The sequence below is a fragment of the Sinohyriopsis cumingii genome, unplaced genomic scaffold (assembly GCF_028554795.1).
Source record: "Sinohyriopsis cumingii isolate HCF-2022 unplaced genomic scaffold, ASM2855479v2 utg002140l, whole genome shotgun sequence".
NCBI lineage: Eukaryota > Metazoa > Mollusca > Bivalvia > Unionida > Unionidae > Sinohyriopsis > Sinohyriopsis cumingii.
In genome coordinates, this window is record NW_028316139.1 from 40,440 (window position 1) to 54,433 (window position 13,994).

The 13,994-nt window shown below is 36.4% G+C and overlaps 1 long non-coding RNA gene across 9 annotated transcripts in view; it reads right to left on the minus strand.

The window, feature by feature from the left end:
- LOC149770991 (uncharacterized) overlaps nt 1-13,994 on the minus strand; it is a 34,096-nt gene that overhangs the window by 3,416 nt on the left and 16,686 nt on the right. For 2 of the 9 annotated variants that reach the window (XR_016418417.1, XR_016418418.1), the window contains one exon: nt 1,677-1,778. The exons of 4 other annotated variants lie outside the window; for them this stretch is intronic. This is a non-coding gene — a long non-coding RNA (uncharacterized LOC149770991). Of the gene's footprint in view, nt 1-1,676; nt 1,779-10,401; nt 10,723-11,555; nt 11,688-13,994 lie in introns of those variants that run through there. 3 more of the 9 variants (XR_016418414.1, XR_016418415.1, XR_016418421.1) reach the window with 2 other exon arrangements.

The window sequence follows — 13,994 nt, forward strand, 5'->3', positions numbered from 1 at the left end:
ATTATGCCGCATAATCATACAACTTTGTTTATGGATGCCTTTTGCTAAGACAACACCCTTCCACAAAAAGTGGGTCAGTATGGTGACACATTTCATGCTTCAGTAATGTTGTGACGGTTTTGAATAAGACTGGGTGGCAAGATATTGTGTTCTAGGTTAACATGAACTGCCATTTTTACCATTACAAATAAAAGAACCAAATTCCACATGGGGAAAAACAGCAGGTCAGAATAGGAGCCCAAGTGGTCTAAAGCGTTCACTGTTATGGATCACTGCCATCTCACCTCAGTCTGTGTGGGTTTGAGTCTCAGGCTTGGCCAATGTGGGTACATGAGAACGCTTGCCAGTAGCTTCTCATGGGTCAGTGGTTCTTTACGAGATTTTCCTGGGCCCTTCCTCCACCATTTATACTGGCCACCTTGTATAGCATATCTTGTGCTGAAAAATGGTGTTAAACCCTACAACAACAGGCCAGAATATGATTATACTTTCTCTTGAGCAGTTTAATCTTGTATATATAATGAACAAAGTCAATTTTACATTTTTTCAGATTCCACAAGTCATATGTGACTTTAAACTTTCACACTGATATATTTTGTTGAAAGAAAAACTCGATCGGCAGAATTCCATTTTCAGGTTTGTTTTCCTTAAGATCTGGCATGTTTCCTTACAGCTGGGCAAACATGATTATTTTCAAAATAGATAATTAAGTGGGGAAACAAGACAAATCAGTAAAATTATTATGCTGACTTCACCATTAGTCCAAGTTTGGTTAAAATTTGTATTGTTAGCATGGGCTCAGTGTGCAAGTTATATTAATTCATTTAGGAAAAAATGTGTTGCTTGGATGAAGTTAGATACTGAAAGACAACTGATTTCAATTGTAATGTATCTTCGATGTGCAAAGAAGATATTTCTACAAATTTTATATGTTTGTAATGAGGAATTACATTTTTACCTTAAGATCTTCCAAAGGTATTTCAGAATACAAACAAATAATTTTAGATTATATGGGCAGGTACTGCCAAAGTAACTGGATTATATGACTGACTCGGGTCTACCTTGACTTTCATGTCTTGTAGCATTGGTAAAACTTTGGTTCAATACAAGTCCACTGCAATTAGACCTTCTCAAATGAAACTTATGCCATTAGATTTAAATTTTATTTCATGTTTGTTGAATGAACTGCAGGGTCTAACACAAATCTTGAAGATTTCACAAATAGTGTGTATTGGAGAATACTAAAGACTGTTTCATAAAAGTGCATATTTCATAGCAGTGGATTAAACTACATCTGTTTCAGCAGAATCAAGTAGGTATATCCTCCCACAAAAACAAATATTTCACAAAATTGGAAACAATAAAAAAACTATAAAAAACATCTTTGATCAAGTCAGTGATGCTTGTTTGTAGTATTGTACATCACCTCTGCAAAATAATTACTATATGGTGCCAACTAAAGATATAATTTGAATAATATAATATAAATTGCACATGCATTTTGGAAGATAAACCTTTCCATATGAATGTGTGAACATAGGCACAGCAAGATGAGGTTTGTGGGGTTTTCCAGAACATGATAAAGGTTATTCATGGCAGCCAATCTATTTCATGAATGAATAAACCAGAATGAACCACCAACCTACAGGAAACTATTTGCAGATTTTGTCACATACCTATGTAGGTCCAGCTGAGACTCAAACTACTGTAGTCAGAGGTGAAATGTTTGAGTGGTCTGTAAAGGCAAGTGCCTTAGACCATCAGGCCACCAAGGTCCCCTTACAGCAACATAAAATATAAACGGTAACACATATACAATAAATATAAAATCATTTTAAAAATGTCACAATCTTCTATGGAGTGCAATTGAAATAGAGTTACAAGCCTAAGGATAGTCTGTAGCAGACAGAAAGCATGAAAATTCTTGTACATTAGATGCCATTTTTGCATGTCATTATGTAAATTTTCTGCAGTCATTGTGGATTAAACTGGAACCATGTTCTTTTTTTTTATACCTACAATGTTATATCAAAGAAAATCATTTCAAGATGAACATGAATACCTATATTACGTTGCAGATTATCCATGATGACTTGTCATAATGGCATAGGTTTGTTGAGGAATTTCTGTTGACCGTTATTGTCTGTAAATGATACTTCTGAGGAAAACTGACATTTATTTCACTGCAGCATACAATATCTGGGTTTTGTGCTTTCAAGGTTTGTAGTTGTATTGAAATGTTTGAAGTATTTTTTCAGACAACTGGATGAATGTATATACACAATTGTGAGGGTGCAAATTTATGTCAATCTATAAAGAACGCATTAACCTGGGGGCCAGAAAACAATTAATTAGACGACTAGAAAGGGGACATTTAACTTCGATTTTATATCGGAACTGTCAGAAATTAAAATTCTCCAGAACAGTTAATCGGAAAAGTAAAAGTCAAGTTGACTGAAATTTTGGCATCAACTTATAAAAGGCGGTAAATGTATTTAACCCTGATTGGTTAGGCTAAATAAGGGGCGTGTTTCCCACACGAAATTCCATGGGGTTTAAATATTACCCCCATCAATATATCTAATCTGTCTGCAATTTTCTGCAAGAGTGAAACTATAAGAGACTACGAGAGTAAATGTGGAAGAAATTCTCTCGTAAAACATTTACCAAAGAGGCCAGATGTCTGGAAAGTCAACAGACACAATTCTGGTGATATAAGCAAATAAAGCTTGAAGCACGAGGTATTTGTGTTAATTTCATATAATTTGTTGATACCAATATTATGACTTGCATGAATTTATTTGCTTATATTTGCATGAATTTATTTGTTTAAATTCATAGATCAACTTTCTTGATATGAGATAACTGTGTTTCGAGTTCATCTGAATTCGTACAAAAATCTTTTTTATATAAGTTTGACGAATTGAAGTTGTCATCTTGTTTGTATAGGAATTGGGTATGCTAAGATTTCATGCATTACTATAGTTGATATGAGTTACGAGAATCCGTTTGTATTCACCAATCTTAGATGATTTCATGTATGATAAAGACTTGAATGTGTGTATTTGCTGAAAATAGCGTAGTTAAGGCATGTAATGAATTGCATTCATCATTTATGTAATTGGGACAAGAATGGAACTGTTATGTCTCGTGTGCTGTTAATGTGATTTAGGATCGAATAGCCATTAGGAAGTACATTAATCTTATGAAACTAGGTTTGTTTATGGTCTGCCGTGTTTAGCTGACCAGATAGCCTTGGTATCTGTCTGAATTCCGATAGAACGATATCAGACCATAACGAGAGGGGAGTACTGATCAATTTCTAGTAGAATAACCGACAGAAAATTTAGGTTGCTTCTCTGTTTATTTTAAAAGGGGAAATAGCATCACTGACATATACAGTGACGTATCCATGTGCCTACTGACACAAGTACCTACGTATCTGCATGCTTACGTATCCACCTACCCACATAAAGGTTGAGGACCGGAAAGAGGCGAGATAGTAGGGAGGTTGAAGGAGAAAAACAAAAGAGCGGAAGGACCAAGAGGAACAACCACCACAGTGAAGTCGGAGTTAACCGGAATACACAGGTTATGAAGTTGTACAAGGCAATGACTTCGATTGTTCACTCGATTCTATGATGAACCAATTCTATAATTTATCTATCGGCTATTTATATAAATATATTTGTGTCTGAAATTTGGTGAAAGATTTATTTAAAAAAGAAGTGTATCTTCCTGATGTAATATATTATCACAGTTGTTTATGAAATTGATTAAATTATTGATTTTCCATGTACTTGGACTCGTGTCATTCTGCTTTATGTATCTGCTCTCTATTTATTCCACCTATAAGTTCCACACTTTATATTAATATTTACTCGATCTGGGCAATAACAACAAGGGCGATCATCTCCTAGATAAGGAGAACCAAACAAAGCGAACACCATGCAAGAAGGTACAATCTGCCAATTAATCCACTCCCACAAGGCGGGCATCTACAACAACCTTTTTTCAAACAGACTTTTTGAGTCCTTGGATGGACAACTACTTACTCAAGCACATGTTTTAGCTTTTGAATGAACCTAAGACAGCAGTGGGAGTCAAGTGAACTGAGGTGCTCGTATTTGCAGATCAGTCTCACATCTTCTCTCTGTCTCAATTTGACCAACTGTGGAAAGAAAACTTGCCAGGAGCTTCCCATGGGTCAATTGTACTTCCTGGATGTTTCTTCCACCAAAATATAATGGCCAGCTTGTATCTTGTGCTGAAAAATGGCATTAAAACCACACAAAACCAAAACCAAACCTACGATAGGAAAGTTTAATAGCCAGATCCAGGTCAAATTTCAACAACAATATACTTTCATCTCGTCTGTCAGTGGATTAAAGACATCACGAATGCTATGATCACAATTTCTGAGAAAATAAATAATATTCCTATCAATTTCATGCAGGTATATTTTGATGAAAGGTCGTTCAAGTTTGCTGGGCTGGCTAGTAAGCGGCTACCCCATGCCAACACCAAATGGTGTCAGCGAATTCCAACTTTTCAATAGGGAATGGACTCTGACCCTAAACCCCAACATAAATGTCCAAATATCAAAAATGGGGTGACAAGGGTCAGAGGAAACTCCGACTATTAGATACAAATCATAACTCTAATCAACATAACATGTTTGCAATAACTTTTATTACAGCTCTAGACTATGCAAGTAACATCTGGTCTTGTCAAACAAAAATTATGAGAGACCAAGCTGTGTCCTATATCAATGTATAGAAACAGTTTTGAACTGTGTCGATTGCTGTTTTAATGCATCAATTTTGACGACACAATCATCATTTGTAATAAAATTAATTGGTTTAAACATGAGTTGTGTTTTGTTCTTATCAGTAATTACTGTATGTACTTTGTTATAAGTTGAGTCCAAATGCAGACTACACATATATATATGTGTGTGTGTGTGTGTGTGTGTTCTTTTATGTTTACAATGTTTTTACTTTATAATTATATTTTAATTTAGAGGTATGGAGTTTGTAGTCTGAAATAAAGAATTCTTATTTTTATTCTTATATATGGTGTATATGCATTTGTTAGGAATAATCAGTAGAACAAAAACAGAGACTTGTATCTATTGGCACATTATCCAATGGCAGATTAGGGTCTATGTGATTTGCAGTTTGACTCGACTTACGAGCGAGTACAAACTGTATTGAACTTCACATAGGTGATGCAGGATGCATCACTTTATGCCATGTTATGTTATGACCAGGTCAAAGGTAAATATACTTATTAGTATTTACCTTCCCTTGTTATTAAAGGAAGTTTCATCAAAAATAAAGGACTTTATATTTGTTTCGAATATACAGAACTCAACATCACAGGTGGATATGACCCAGTATGCTTACAAGGTATAAGCTTTCAACACTTTTCACTGACTTCAGATACATGGGGTCACCAACCCCAGTCTTTGCACAAAGGTCAGTCTACCCCATTCTCTCTTTAACATGAATAGAAAGATTTCCTCTCGTGTGAAGTCAATAGAATTGAGGCAGTTGGCAAATATATCAAAATATATATACCAAATATAGAAGATCGCAGCTAAGTACTTGTTTTGGATTTTGGGTGAATTTTGGTAATAAAAGATTTACATATGCTCATAACAATTGTTTATACATATTCAATATAAACGAGAAATCTCGTAGGTACACACAGGTAAGAATGGAGGGTAGAGGATTTTCACATTTGGCATTCAACAGTGATTGCTTCTTTAAAAAGTAGGATTGGTTTTTATTAACCTGTCTAAAGTAGTATGAGAAATGAGTTTGGCGCAAGCTACTACATCCAATCAAAATGTCAAGTTTGAACACTGTTCCTACATGATCAGGACAAGGGGAGCACACTACTTGAACTGACTCATAAATAAACATTTTCCACTGCTGGTTCCTTTTTCTACAAATGCCTTTCACTCAACTACACCTGTAACGGGTTCTCTCTGGTACCTAGTCAGTTAAACTTAGTATCATTTTGAGGTAAATTGCCTCCACCATTTTTGGCCTATGTACAATGCACTGCTTGTACACACTATTGGTTACTTAACTGGCATCACATACTAAGGGAGGCAATTCTTGAAACACAATATATATCGCTAGGATAAAGCACTTAAATATCTGTTCGATCCGCCAAGATGTAGATAGGGTTAACTTATTGGAACCATCGCTAGCGAAGATGCCCGTGCACTCACTGCCAGTACATGCTACTGTTCCATAATCCGATTGGATATTTTTCACATGACCTTTTTCTGTAAACAGCAACACGTAAAATATAATGTATTACACAATTATGGATACATACATACATACACACACACGTACGTACATACATACATACATACATACATGCATGCATGCATGCATGCATACATACATACATACATACATACATAACCCGCATTTAGGTAGTGAGGTGCGCAGGATTGTATACGATAAACACTATTCATAAAAGCTGCCCAATTCGGTATCAATTTTTTTTTTAAAAATCAGTGCATTACCAGTGAATTGGTCAAATGAGATGACATTAATACTTTCTAGGATCTTCAGTTTCGTTTACTTCGTCGATTAATAGTTAGTTGGTATAGTCTACATGTTTTAAGTTAGCAAAAATAGGGAGTATCAAGCCGGCGGCAGGCATCCTTGATAATTTGATTAATGACTATTTCTAGTTAACCGTTTAAGACTGTACGATACATACTCAATGTGTTTATAGCTCCTGATGTTTCATTTGTATACATCATCGCATTTAAATTTGGTTTTTCTCCTCTTTATTTCTTTGGTACATGGAATCGGGTCACAATTAATACTTTCAGTTCAGTACCCACGTTTAGAAAAAATTTTCCTCTCTCATTTTGGTGGTGATAGAATAGTTTTATTTATGCATTTTTGGTAGGGATTTAAGGTAACTGTTTATTCTTGATAATATGAGATCAGGGTGTTGTTGTCTGTGTGTATTTCGGCGATAGTGAACAGTGAGTAATAAGGCCTTGGTGATGATCCGGAAGTGAAATCTGTTCTGTTTACATACTGCTATGTTGACAGCCTAGCATCTCAAAAAAGAGCAGGTCAACCTTTGACAAGAACTTCATCGTGAAGTCATCTTTGAAGGTATTTTAGATTAACATATGATTTGCATTGATTGTCACACAGTGGGAAGGTCAGTACTGAGAAACAAATGTAGAGAACATAACACGTGTTGTTTGCCATGTCATGCGGTGTACCTAGATAATATTGTAAGAATGTTGTTGTTGTTGTTGTGGGGTTTAACGCCATTTTTTCAGCACACGATAGGCTATACATGGCGGCCAGTATTAATGGTGGAGGAAGAACCCGGGAAAACCCCGGAAAGAACCACCGACCCACGAGAAGCTACTGGCAATTGTAAGAATGCATAACACGATTTCCGAACCATTGTTATGAGCGACAGCATAACAATGTATGTGCCGCGAAACAAATTTTTTTTTTTTTTTTTTTTTTTTTTTTTTGTGGGGGGGGGGGCAATAGCATATAGCATAATGCTAATATGTACCCTGACCTTGTGTGAAATTATCATATACCATATTGTACCTCAAGACAATGATATTATTTTGGCTTAGTACAAGCAAAACAACACTGTCATGGTTATGAACTGTCACTGTCATGGTTATGAACTGACTTTATTCACTGTTTCTTAATAAATGAATCAGCTTGTGTTATGGTTGAAAAGAAATCAAGAGTTCGAGTTTACTCCATTTTCCTCCCCCTCCTTAGTCAGCTGATAAGAAACATACTCATCCCTGGTGCCATACTCCATACATGTGTCATATAGAAAGACTACACATAGGCCAATAATTACACTGTTATAAGTTTTCCATTTCCTTTTCGTTACTATTTCAAAGTTAAGCACATAACAATATAGACGTATTAACTTTTCGAAATATTATCATCATCAAGCAACTGTTAAAAGATCAGTGCCATGCTCAGCCAAATGATTGCAGATTTGCATAATTGCAGGTATTATTTCATTTTGTCAATACAGTAGATCCAGTGTTTGAGAAGCTTAATGCGGAAATCTCTTTGATGAATAAAGTCAAAACTTTCTAAAAATTAAATATTTTATATTTATCAGAATTTAAAAAAATAATTTAAGTAACTGAATATATTGTGAATTGTTGCCAGATTTGAATGAAAAGGCTGACTATATAACTACTTCACATGGAAGACATCTGAAAACTTACCCTTTAATGAAAAACCAAGCTTCGTTTTATCACCATGAATTTGAAGTTACTTTGTTAAAATCAGTTCAGGATGTTCCAAGTCTTGAAGATAAGTCTCTATTTCTTTAATGGAAGTATTTAAACATGCAGTCAAGCATTCCATCTCTTATTCAAGTAAAAAATTAATTGGATACTTTTTGTTCATGACAAAGGAAACATTAATATTTCTTTTCTTCATTTCGTACCTTGACTTCTCAAGATTCATATTGAACTTTGTTTACTCTTCCGCTTCATTATTATTATGTAACAGTTGTTTTCGTGGTACCGCTAATTGTTAGAGCGTCTGCATCGGATGCGGTGGTCGCGGGTTTGAAACTCGGCCGAGTAGTACCAGAGATTTATGACAATGGTTCTAACAACTACCTCGCTAAGCGCTCATCATTTAGAGGTCAGCGTTAGGATTGGTCGACCTGGTGTCAGGATAATTTGACTGGGTGGGACATCATACTACATGTCTGCGGCAAGATGCCACACTGCAGACATCGTAGCGAAAAAAAAAAATGAAAAATTGTTAAAGTTACGTCAAAAATCGAAATAACTCACTCACTGTTTTCAAAAATGATAAATTAAAGTTCCTGATCTATGTATGTATGTATGTATGTATGCGTGCGTGCGTGCGTGTGTGTGTGTGCATGTATGTATGTGTGTGTGTGTGTGCATGTATGTATGTATGTATGTATGTGTGTGTGTGTATGTATGTATGTATGTATGAATGTTTGTGTGTGTGCATGTATGTATGTATCTATGTATGTATGCATGCATGCATGTATGCATGTATGTATGTATGTGTGTGCATGCATGTATGTATGTATGTATGAATGTGTGTGTGTGTGCATGCATGTATGCATGTATGTATGTATGAATGTGTGTGTGTGCATGTATGTATGTATGTATGTATGTGTGTGTGTGCATGTATGTATGTATGTATGATTGTATGTATGTATGTATGTGTGTGTATATATGTATGTATGTGTGTGTGCATGTATGTATATATGTATGTATGAATGTGTGTGTGTGCATGCATGTATGTATGTATGTATGAATGTGTGTATGTATGTATATATGTATGTATGTGTGTGTATGTATGTGTGTGTGCATGCATGTATGTATGTATGAATGTGTGTATGCATGTATGTATGTATGTGTGTGTGTGTGCATGCATGTATATATGTATGTATGAATGTGTGTATGTATGTATGTATGTATATATATATGTATGTATGTATGTAAGTATGTATGTATGTATGTATGTATGTGTGTGTGCATGTATGTATGTATGTATGAATGTGTGTGTGCATGCATGTATTTATGTATGCATGAATGTGTGTATGTATGTATGTTGTGTGTGTGCATGTATGTATGTACGAATGTGTGTGTGTGTGCATGCATGTATGTATGTATGTATGAATGTGTGTATGTAGGTATGTATGTATGTAGGTATCTATGTACATACGTATGTATGTATGTGTGTGTGCATGTATGTATGTATGTATGTATGTATGTATGTATGAATGTGTGTGTGTGTGCATGCATGTATGTATGTATGTATGAATGTGTGTATGTATGTGTGTGTGTGTGTGTGTGTGTGTGTGTGTACGCCGGCATGTATTTGTGCACATATGATTAATAGGTGCGGACTGCATGCTGTTTCTCCATCAAATGTTCAATTCGAAGCAAGCTTTTAGAGTTTGCTGCTTCGTCTAAATAATTAAATACACTTTCCTCGTATATATTGATAGCTCGCTTTCAAAATTTTATATATGCTCTCTTGGCAATCCTGTGTTGCTATGTAGCTGACGTACAGTAAGCCTCCCGTATTCAACCCATGTCCTTCTCAACAGTCTAGCCCTTTCAGGTACTCAATGGACATTCATTGATCAAGACAGTTTTGCGTTTTGATTATATGTTCTTTTAAGGATAGTATTTAAAACAGACTCCTGTATAAGAAGCACAGTATTATTATTTAAGTCGACAATTTGTTTCAGAGCTAGCGGAGTAGAATTTAATAATTCGTGTATCTTTTGTCAACATGTGATCGGTAAGATAAAAACCATGTTGTGTCAGCCGTATGTCATGAAGGAGAAGGGGTATACCTTTCGACTGGGACAAAGGCATTGCTGCACGACACACGATGATCTGCCCCCTCCCCAACATGTATCCTGATCTGCAAGGACCTCACAGACATTTACGTAAAGAAGCAAATTTTGTTAGGTTTGTTTTGTTTAGGGACAAAAAGTCCTGCTTGTTAATAAATGTTTGTGAACAATCGTCTTTTGTACCGTGAGCACAAAGAATGCGAAATAACATTATATCTTGCATTAAAATCAATCATTAGCATTCTTTCACCAATGAAACATGACATTCGATAAGAAACTCTAAGATATCTCAACATTCTTGGCAGAGAAAAAGCTTATCGTCGGCAGGAGTATAATTACCAAATACAATGGATTTTTGACGCCATGCTTAATTCTTATCTGCTCATTACCGCAATCTAACTCTCAGATTAAATATTTAAGATTTTTTCTTACACATTATTGGCGCATCGCTTTTTCGACTTTTAGTATTAATGTCATACTCTCCTTGTTCCTAGGCCGCATGAAAACACTTGGCGGCCGCATGAAAGCCCTGGCCTAGAGGCATCAATCTCTCGAAGGGACAAGGGTTTCTCTTAATCTCTGAAGGGGCCTGAGTTGATACATAAGTTACTGCGTCCTATGTTTATCCTCTGTAAATGATGTTCATTGCTTGACTAACTTCTAACTAATGTATATTTTAATTTCTGCACATAATTTTATATTACCAATTTCTTATTGTACATTTACTTTCTTTTCATGTATAGGCAGAAATAAATGTTTTAATTTTTTTTCTTTAAACTTACTAATTATAAAGATATCTTTTTCAAAATTACAAATGCGCAGGGCCTCTGTGAGCGTGGGATTCAATAGGATCAAATAGGTCCAACCGGCATAAGGCCGGCCCTGGCGGGAATGTTCAAGAACCCAGCATTGATCAAATGCCATGTTGTAAGCGTTTGTGGGGTATCATTCGTTTCAGTTGTGAGACGTTTACAACAAAGCTTTTGGAGCATATGGGCTTCCGCGCAGTCATCCAGACCTCAAGTTCAAAAACGCATATGGACATGCGCAATCAAGTTAAGGACGTTGGGGAAATTGATCAAATCATACAAACAGCGTTTTTAAAAGAAAATGCGTGATCTAACAATATAATAATATTAATATACTTCAAATATTTGCTAGCATCTCGCCCTTGGACATCCTTCGGAAGACATCGATTTATCAGTGTAGCCTCCGCAATCGCATCGAACTCCATAGGTTTTAATAGAACAGGTAGTTCCACTGGAAATCAGGGATCTCAGCACCTTAAACCAGGGTCGAAAGAGAAGCAAACATAATGTAATTAGCTATACCCAGCGATCTATTGGCAAGCGCGCCAAAAATTAATAATGCGCTTTGTTATCTCATTAGCCTGGGCTACATTCTAATTAATTTTCTTAGTTTTAGACAGAGCGCAGCGTGGTTTGCTGGGCTAATTTCATTTTTGGTAACTCTGATAAATTGTCCTTACTAATAAAAACACACGATATCTCATCGCCTGTTTTCAGTTGATTGACATACCATCATTCTTCTATAAGCTCTTGAACCTCGGAATGTTTGTCAGATTTGCTGAAAACTCTTACATGCAGGGTCGGCCTTGGGCCGATTGGACCGATTTGGTTCAATCGGGAAGCGCTCACAGGGCCCCCGCGTGTTAGTAATTTAAAAAAAAAATCTATAGAGAGAAAGTTATTTTAAAGCAATGGAAGAAAATTTTAAGTTCAATATTATATAAAACTTGTTTGAGATTTGATTTCCAAATGCCGTGCTCATTGGGGGTCCCAGGTGTAAATCCAGGGGCCCCGCCAAAATGATCCAAATCGGGCCCAGCGTTTCTGCTAATATGTCGATCTTTGCCAAATACTGATGGGTTGCCTTAAACATTATTAAAATTAAACGCGACGAAGTGCAAATTTATGAACTGTGTAATGCGTATCTTTGCCTCGTTTTCGATAAGATAGATGTCGTATGTTAATTGGCTATTAATAGCCAAAGAAAATACCTCTCGCATGTCCCAGGCGCTGATACTGCCACAACCGCAATATAGTGCCCATTACTCAATGATACTCATTTTTGGCGGATTGCCAACGGGAGCATAAAAATACAAGAATACATTGGCAAAGAAAACATAGATCGACGACTATACCCAAGTTGTTATGCGCGGACTCCGCAGACCCAGCCCTAGGATGTGCGGGACCCAAGTCTCCATGCGGGGCCCAAGGCAGCAAGCAATGATGCTGGCAAGATCCAGTTTCGTAAATTGGCCCCTGTCAAATTTCTTAACTTAAGACATTTTCAGCTATTATTCTTTACTATTTAAAGGTATGGATATATTTGTGAACTAGGTGTTTTGGGCTTGTGTTGTTCTTGAAATTGATGTATACCTTCCATAGTTACTCTGCAGTATGTTGATAGTGAAATACAAATAGTCGGCTAGAAAGAGGAGCTAGCCTCCCATAGCAGTAAAGACATGGGTTTGGAGCAAGTAGAATATCTCAAAAACGGCTTTGATGACAACTATTTTCAATCGCATCAGCCTGTTTAGTATACACTGTTTTGCAGAACTGTCATCTAGGAAAAGGGTTTGTGTTTGCACTGTGAGCATCACATGGTGTCAAAAATGACCTTCGGGCATGAAAATTGCAGGTATAAATCTGGGGTGGGTGGGTGCATAAACGTCTTCTGCTGTGAGCTGCCTCTGACTTCTTTGGTCAAGTGGATAATATTCTTATGCATTGTTTTGATATAGATATCCAAAAATATGGACCTTTTTGACTTCACTTGTGTATTTGACTTTTTTTTGGTTTGTTATACTAGGTCGCTGATTGCGGCATTAAATTTGTACATAAAAACTGGGGCCCACAAGCAAAAAAATTGCATTGCGGATTTGATTTTCTGAAAGCGCGAGAGGTCCAAGGCGTTTGCCTTGTTCGCCTTGCCCTAGGGCCGGACCTGGGACTCCGAAGTTATTGTCGAAGAATCCTGACGCTAAATGATACGTTGTCCTTGACGGTACTACCATCGGCAAAAAGTAGGTCAATATTGATGGCAGTCACTTTTGTATTAACAGTTTTATTGAAGGTAGGAGTAGGTATTTGCATGCAGGATTTTGCTTAAAACGCAAGTGCACGTATGGTCACAAAACTTCGTCCATACCTTCATTTCTTGCACTTACCTTTTATACTTCTGATAAGACGAGACCAAGTACAAAAAGCGCAGACCCAGATATGGCGTCCCACAATGGCCCGGCAGATCTGGGTATGTGCATTTTTGTTAGGAGTAATCAGTATAACAAACAACTTAGACCCTTCTGCAGGCACATTATGTTACGATAAATCTTGATCATTGTTATCTGCAGTTTGACTCGTCTAAAAAAGCGAGTATATACGGTATGTAAATACCCATATAAAGTAAATTGTTGTCGTATTTACCTTATTTCTTGATATGATAGTTCTGCTAAGTCTGGAGAATGTATCTTGGCGGAGCAGGCTATAAAGTATTGAAAGAATACTTTGGCGTATTAAAAGAAGCCTTGCAGTCTGAACAGGATGGAAACTTTAAAGTGACCACTA